This window comes from Anomalospiza imberbis, chromosome Z (genome assembly GCF_031753505.1).
Source record: "Anomalospiza imberbis isolate Cuckoo-Finch-1a 21T00152 chromosome Z, ASM3175350v1, whole genome shotgun sequence".
NCBI classification, from domain to species: Eukaryota; Metazoa; Chordata; class Aves; order Passeriformes; family Viduidae; genus Anomalospiza; species Anomalospiza imberbis.
Window position 1 is genome coordinate 35,218,417 of NC_089721.1, and position 8,704 is coordinate 35,227,120.

Below are 8,704 nucleotides of genomic sequence, written 5' to 3' on the forward strand. Positions count from 1 at the left end.
AAAAAAATACAAAGTTGCAGTAAAAAAAAAAAAAAAAACGTTGCAGTTGTATCTATTTATTAGATAGAAAGCATTCATTAGATTAAAAATAAAAAATACATAAAATCTTGTCTTTTTATTGTTTAAATCCATTTGGATCATCCAGAAGCACAGCTGAACTACAGGTATATTTCTGAGCAATTTCAGAATAAAAGAAACACAGTGTTCTAAAAAAAAAAAAAAAGAATCTGTAAAACATCTGTCCATCACACCATCAGAATATTCAGCCAAATACGCAGAGGTTACAAAGAACCCAGGCTGAGGACACCAAGAGGTAAAAGAGTCTAGACACATATAATCTTAGACTGTAAAAGAAATTTAAAATCATCTTGAAAAGCTAAAAATGTGAATAGAGCAGTCTGTTTTCTACCCTGGTATGATTTGAGGATATAAAGAATTATATTCTCTATCTTTATCATATCTTTCCTTGATAGACAGAAACTAAAATAACTGTGTATGGAAAAAGGAGAATTTTGCATAATGTGCAAGATCTATTACATTCCCAGGGAAAAGAGCTTGATTTAAGCCAGTTTTGGTTTATAATTTCTTTTTGTGTTTTCTTACATACATATTATTTCCAATTAGTAAGTTTCAAGTTTAAGGTGTAGAGTTGGTTGTAGTTTCTGAAAGAACACTTCTGAAAACTAGTAAGATTTGTACAGCCATAAGTGAAACCATCAAAGAAATAATGGGTCTGAGTTGACTACTAAGGAGCGAATTCAGCCTGCTAAACCTGGGGTTTATGGGACAAGCCCTTTGTACTGCTGTTGAAATAATTTAGTAGAGACAGACTGAGTCGATTTCTAGCCTTCTCTAGAAGTGTTTAGGTGAGAATATACAATGTACAGATGCAATAAATATCTGAATTTCCTGGGCTGGGACCAGAAAGAGAAGTATACATTGCACTGAAAGTTGTACTCATGAAAAACCAAGAGATGAGAATTTATATAAATTTCAGCATGTGCGTACACAGCAACAAACACACTGCAGCTGGGCTGCATTCCTGCAAAAGAGGGATAAAATTAGGGAAAACATTAGAAACCTGCAAGCTTACCTATAACCCAACTTCAGAAAAAGAAGATAGAAAAAATAGGAAATAGTTTTACAGTTATTTCTCACCTAGCATTACTTGTAGGAACTGAGATAAAAGAGAAATAGGACCTACCACCTATGAGTGAGGAGAAGGCCTGCAACTTAAGAAACAAACAACCTCACTCAGCTACCTTAAAATTCTCTGCTTCTATTTTAACTTATTTACCTTATTTTGATAGTTATTAGATACAATGCTTCCCCTTACAAATATTATTTTTGCCCTTAAAAAATGCAGGATTATTGAAAATTGAGCCAGTCTCTAAGGCAATTGTGGTGTGATATGATCCTGTGTGAGCTGATGAACAAAGGCTCAGGATGATTCAGATATACCTTCATTGATGGCACCATACTGTTTTTCCCTGCCCAATTATCTAGCACTCAGAGGGAAAGAACTGCAGCTCCCTAATTGGTAGAATATTTGACAACTTTTTTTCCTCTTTGAGGAAAGTTGCCATCTGAGACATTGACTGAAACAACTCTTTAGAAACAGTAATAGCACCACCCAATATAGCCATGCCTCATTCTAATTTTGCAAATCATACGTGTAGTATGTGTCCTTAATAGATTAGATCAATCTTTCTATGGGTTTCAATAGCTTACTAGAAAAGTATTTTCAGACTTTGGTAGACTGTTGGTAATATTGCTACCAACCTATTTTCTGTTCCTGCAAACAGCTGCTTCAAGAGTCTAGCTTGCCCCATCTGCCACAGCTATTCCTATAAAGATCTGATAACACTTTCTGAGCTAGATTTTCTGCTGTGGTTTTCAGAGGAAACTCCGCAGAAGCTTTCTCTGAAATATCAGAAGTATGATTGTCCTTTCTAGCAAACCCAGGAAATATTCAATGCTGCAATTACTAGAAAGAGAAGAACAAAGTATAGTTAAAGTGCAGTCTTTTTGAACCCAGTGTCTTCTGCCAAAGTTCACCCTAATCACTGACACATAAAAAAACTATAACATTAAGGTGATTATCTAAGACATGAGGCAATAGACTATAACTGCATAAAGAACAAGTAGTGACACGTAGTGCTCCAGTTGACTGAAACAAGACAATTCTTTTGGAGCTTCATACAAGCAGATTTTTTAACAGGCTTTTTTCAGCCTGTTTCAGGCTAAAGAAATTGGAATCTGAGGAGAGATGACTCTCTACAGCCTAGCCCAAGTCCGTTCATTACCAACAGAGGTTACATGCTGCAAAGTAGCTCCTGACTTTTAATAGAACAAACATGATCCTCATAGTCGAGTGGTTATGATTCTCAAGAAAATGTAGGTGTCTAATTCCTAAAAAATGAAGAAACTTGATAGCTGTTATACTAGTTGTATGGCCAACAATTTCTTAATTCATCACAATTAGATAAGTATTTTCAACCAACTAAACCTCACTTGAAACCGTGTAGGTGTTAACCTGAATTTCAAAGGAAAAAAAGTAGAATTCCATGGATAAGAAGATGATGAGGCAAACACAGACACAAAATCCTACCCTTCAAGAAATCTAGATAAGATAAAATTACACAAACTCTAAATATGTATGTGTGTATATGTATATATATAATTAAATAATATTTACTCCAGCATAAACAGTATGCATAAACTGCCTACCAGCAGCACTCTGTAAATCAGTTTCTGGGCAGAGACTCTGCTTCCAAATTCCACTTGCACATTCCCTTCCCCATACATAACCTTATCAAAACCAGATAAAACATACGCTAAGTGACAGCACATTCTGTTGTCCCGAAAAACACGATTTAATATAATGAAAGATCAAATTTTGGTCTTAAACCAAACTGTTTTGTAGAAAAGGGATATGGGATATTTAGGCGATGTTCTTTTCAAGCAATGTGGTAAATTAAAATTACTGACTGCTTTGCTGAATAACAATTTTTTAAGTATTTTAAATACCTGTGGGAATATTGAAATTTTTTATATACTTTGACAATGTTTGCTGCACATTTTTTGCTACTGCTTTACTTTAATGTCTATACACTTACAGTGGACAATGTGTTACTTTTTGATCTTTGGATTTGCTGAAATTTCAGTGCAAGGACACCAAAGATATCTAAGATAGAATATTAAAACTGTGAGTTTATGGCATGCCAAGGTCACAGGCATTTTGTATTTGAAGGTGTTATATTAGTAGCCCCTGAATACAAATCGTCACAAGTTCCACTAAACATAATTACATTATCCCTAACTATAAGTTGTTGCACCAAAAAAAAAAAAAAATTACAGTTCAGCTTTCAAATATATACAGAATGTATTAAACTGAGGAGCTCAAGATGCCAGGGTACACCTACAGTTGTTTGAAAAAATGTGGCAACCATGTGCCAAAATACACTTGAATTATCTTCTAAACCAACAGCAAAAGGTCTTCAGGATGGATTTTGCAAACTAATCTCTAGTCATTGGTATTACCAAGCAGCTTTGTCAGATATATTTGTTAAGATACAGCTATAGATGATATGAATTCATTCTGTGGACATATCCAGAAACCAGGATTTGCTTGATTCCCAGACAAGACTGACTACTTAAACCTGCCAGCATTCAAATGCTCCCATCTTTTCACCTCTGATACATAGGTTATTTGCAAATTATGTAATCCAAATGTAATCCAAATTGCATATGGATTGACAAACTAGGGCTAGGTGTCATGTAATACAGATTTTGGATATAATATAAAACGGGTGTGTGCAGAATGCCCTGTTTGTCCTCTGCTGAGGGATATAAAAACAAGACTTGGACTATTTTTACAGACTGTGGTTTTCCAAAGCACATTATTTGAATATAAACTTCCTTGTCTCTTTTCAAAGATCCAGCTCTCCCCAAACCATAAACAAATTTTCCTTCCTGGTAATATCCCTTAATCCTCTCCCATCTTGTACTGCATCTCCCTAGTACTCAAGCTAACTTCAGCTTCTGACAAGACTGAGTTGTTTCATTTCATCATGACTATTTCTGTTTTGCTGAGCCTGCTGTGAAGATTATGAAGAAAATTGCCAGCTCTGGCTAAACTAGCCTTCAAAAAAAAAAAAATCATCTGTCTCTACTCTTACTGACAACCAGGAAAATAAGCACCTTGCCTGGATGGGACTTTATTCTTTCATTTGATAGTTCTTCACTCAGGGTGTCCAGCTGCAATGGGAGCATGGTTCTTACATCTTCTCTGAAGACAGTCCTGACAACCTTCATTATCACGCACACTCCCACACAAGTCTCAGCTCTGCACAGCTTCCCCCAAATTTGTCTTTTGGGCAACAAAGGCCATTAACACTAATAGCAAGGTGAAAAGCACATGATCTATGAAACCAGACCTCAACCCCTTGTAACTAATTTCAGACCTCAACCCCTTGTAACTCTTTAAGCAAAGAGTGTTTAAAGGAAGGAGTTAAATTAAACTCTATAATGTTCACTGAGTTAGATCTGAGAAGACTCCTACTATTGAAGGGTGGATCTAAGTGCTGATGGGAGAGGCTCCTGACTGAGCAGGCAATAGAATAGAGTTCATACCTCCTGTTCTATTGCAGGGATCCACAGTCTGCTCTGACTCGGATCAGCTGTTGTTTTCTAATTTCTTTGGGCCACCTGCTGTCAGTACTAATTCTGTAGATAGCAAAGCAGCCAGAGCATAGGTGGGGCACAAATACTCTACTTTAGTTGAAGTAGGAAAGTATCAGAGACTAACACAATTCTGAAAGTTGTACTTTGCATGTGCTATTCTTTCCTAGGCATTAAGTATAATAAATGCAGAGTTTACAAACCATCAAGTTTAATGTTCTAAAAGACAATTAGTAAATATCATCCTCCAGAGAAGTTTCCCTCCATGTCCTCTCCATTCAAATATTCCTTAAGATTAGTAGCAAAACTGAGCATCTCTCACCTCATGCTATTACTTTCTTAGTAATTTGTTGATGGTTGGTAATAACACTGGAGTAAATCTTCCTCTCAGACTAGCACTGCAGGAGTGCCTATCTGCAATGCAGATGCCTGCTGTTTTCAGTATGTGACATCCACAAACATCAGTAATCTTAGAAGAGCAAAGGGAAAAAAGATGGGAAAAAAAACCCTTCACCAATTAGGTGCCATTTATTTATCCATGGATCTTACCTGTTTTCAAAAGCTTAACCATTTTATCAGATTATGCTAATACTAATAAACAGTAACCAAAGACTTTTTTCTTCACATATCATGTATAGTGATAGTGAGAGTGAAGAGTATGTAGCACAGAAATATTGTGATTCACCAGTCTTCTAGGTATTTATTGATGCCCAGAGCAAATAGTTCTTAATTCTGCTCCTAGTACTTCTACAAATTCTGCCATATAACTTCAAGCAGGTTACTTCATCTTCTTGCAACCTAATTGAGTTATCACAGTCCCATGGGCTTTACCTGTAATACAGAATAGAATCATAGACTCATTTAGGTCAGAAAAGACATTTAGAATCCTCAAGTCCAACTGTTAACCAGGTACAGCTAAGGTCACCACCAAACCATACACCTGAGTAGTGCATCTACATATTTTTTAATATTTCCAGGAATAGTGGTTCAAACAATTCCCTGGGCAGCCTGTTCCAATGCTTGACAATCCTTCCAATGAAGAAATTTTTCCAGTTTTAACTTCTTGTCCTACCAGTTGTTACCTGGGAAAAGAGACCAATCCCCACATGGCTGCAGCCTCCTTTCAGGTGGGTGTACAGAGTAAGGTCTTCCCTGAACCTTCTCTACTGCAGGCTAATCAACCCCAATCTCCCTCACCTACTCCTCACAGAATTTATGTTCCAGACCCTTCACCAGCTCTGTTGCCCTTCTCTGGACACATTCCAGCACCTCAATGTCTTTCTTGTAGTGAGGGGCCCAAAACTGAACACAGGATTTGAGATGTGGCCTCACCAGTGCCAAGTACAGGGGGACAATCCCTGCCCTGCTCCTGCTGGCCACACTATTGCTGGTACAGGCCAGGATGCCATTGGCCTTCTTGGCCACCTGGGCACTGCTGGCTCATGTTCAGCTGCTGTCACCAGCACCCCCAGGGCCTTTTCCTGTGGGCAGCTTTGCAGCCACTCTGCCCCAGCCTGTGGCGCTGCCTGGGGTTGTTGTGACCCAAGGGCAGGACCCAGCACTGGGCCTTGTTGAACCTCACACCACTGGCCTTGGCCCATTGATCCAGCCTGTCCCAACTGCATCCGAAGGGTCTGTGGCTCTGAGTGGACAGCCACCTCCTGAAAATCCGAACAGCGCAGGATGTGTCCCAGACCAAACCTGCCAGCACCTGGAACTTGTGCTGCCCTGACAGTTCCAAGTGCATCCTGCAAACTGACATCAGGAGCCTGGGGTGGCAAATTTTGTTTCACTGGGACAATGTCTGGCATTTGTGTTCAGGAGCCTATGGCCCTGAGTGGGTGACAGCCTCAAAAAAATCCGAACGGCAAGGGATGTGTCACAGACCCAACCTTCCACCACCTGTAACTTGTGCTTCCCTGAGAGTCCCAAGCGCATCCTGCAAATTAACATCAGGAACCTGGGGCGGTGAGTTTTGTTTCACAGGAAAAAGGGCCGGCATTTGTGTTCAAGATCCCTCTAGACCAGCACTCCTGCCCAACTTGGTGTCACCTGCAAACTGACTGAGGATACACTCGATCTCTTTGTACTAAGAGGTGTTAAACAAAACTGGTCCCAGTATTCAGCCCTGGGGAACACCACAGATGACTGTATGCCAGCTTGATGTAACTCCATCCACCACCACTCTCTGTGCCTGGCCATACAGCCAGTTTTTTACTCAGTGAATAGCACACCCTTTACATTTGTGGGCTGCCAGTTTCTTCAGCGCACACGTGGAAAATGGTGTCAAAGTCAATACTGAATTCAGGTAGACAACATCCACAACTTTTAGTCACTAATCAGCTCATCTTCACAGATGGAGATCAGGTTGGTCAAACAACAGGATCAGCCCTTCACAAATCCCTGCTGGCTGGGCCAAATCCCATCGTTATCATGTGATGGCACTTAGGGTGATCTGCTCCAGACTGAGAGGCCTGTAGTTCCCCTTGTCCTCCTTCTGATTCATCCTGTAGATGGACATTAAATTTGCCAACCACCAGTCACCTGGGATCTCCCAAGTTAGACAGGACTTCTGGTAAAAGATGCAAAGTGGCTCAGTGAGAATTTCCACCAGCTTCCTCAGTGCCCCTGGAAGAGAAATGCTGACCATTTACTCTTGGATTGTGGGAGCTTCATTCTTCTCCCCATCCCTGTCTTCCAGCTCAGGAGCCTGGTTCCTCACAGAACAACACTGGTCTTGATATTAAAGTCTGAGGCAAAGAAGGCAATAAGTACCTCTACCCTTTCCTAATCTTTGCACTTTACAGTCATTACACTTTACAGACATTACACTTCCACACAGCCTCCAATAAAGGATGGAGAGTGTCCATTTTTTCTGCTAATGTGTTTATAGAAACATTTATTCTGATGTTTTATGGCAGTAGCCAGATAAGATTCCAGTTGGACTTTGGCCCTACTATTTTTTCCTTGCATAACCTCACAACATCCTTGAAGTTCTACTGAGTTGCATGTCCCTTCTTCCTAAGGTAATAAACTCTCATTTTTAACCTGAGTTCCAGCCAAAGCTGTCTTTTCAGCCAGACTATTCTTCTCTCCCCCTGTCTTGTCTTTCAGCACATGGGAATGGCCTGTTCCTGCACCTCTAGGATCTTCTTGAAAAACCTCCAATATTCCTGGACACTTTTGCTCTTCAGAACTGCCTTCCAATGGACTCTGGCCACCAGTATGCTACACTGCCATCTAGAAGTCCAAGGCAACAGTTCTGCTGACCTGCCTCCTTACTACTACAAGAATCAAAACCTCTAACACTTCATTATTCCAATGCCTAAAACAGCTTCCAACCATCCTGTCACCCACACATCCTTTTGTTCACAAAGGGATGCCTTCCCTAGTTGGTTCACTCAACAGCTTTGTCACAAAATTGTCTTTCTTACATGTCAGCAATCCCCTTAGGATGCAAATATATCAGGACAGAGGTGGGATTAAGACTGTAGGTGGCTTTTAAAAGACAGTACAATGATTCTAGGGCTATTTGTACCTATTCTTCCCTTAACTCTAATTTCTTTTTTTTTTCTTCTTTATCTAAAACAAAGGACAGAAAAGTTAAAATGAATCCAATGCAATCTTTGCTGTAAAATCTACTCCTGACTTTCGGTTTTATGCGCTGGTCTTTCATTGATGTGTCCTAAAGCCTAAGCTTCAGTATATTTTTTTCCATTTCTGTAGGGACTTTGTTATTCTTGACAGTAGGCTTGTTCACAGCTAAAGAAAAATTGTCTAGAGCATTACTTATGATTATTGTTTCTTTAAAATACTCTTGTGTGGAATTTAATATCAAGTTTCATGCTAAAGCATAGATATAAAAGTAATAAATCCAATTGCCCAACATTGTTTTCTTGAATTCATGAAACTAAGCCAGGATGGTCTCTGAGGTATTTATGCTTCTTAGTAGCCAGGAAGATCCTCCAAAGTATTACAGCAATATAGCAATTCTAGAATAAAAGCTCTCCCTTGCTGTCTT

The 8,704-nt window shown here is 39.4% G+C and overlaps 1 long non-coding RNA gene across 1 annotated transcript; it reads right to left on the minus strand.

Moving 5' to 3' along the window:
* Positions 1–7,507: 7,507 nt before the first annotated feature.
* LOC137464967 (uncharacterized) lies at positions 7,508–8,225 on the minus strand. Its single transcript, XR_010994510.1, has 2 exons — positions 8,037–8,225; positions 7,508–7,911 (listed from the first exon to the last, which is right to left on the minus strand). It is a non-coding gene; the product is annotated as an uncharacterized lncRNA (long non-coding RNA).
* Between the last annotated feature and the right edge of the window lie 479 nt (positions 8,226–8,704).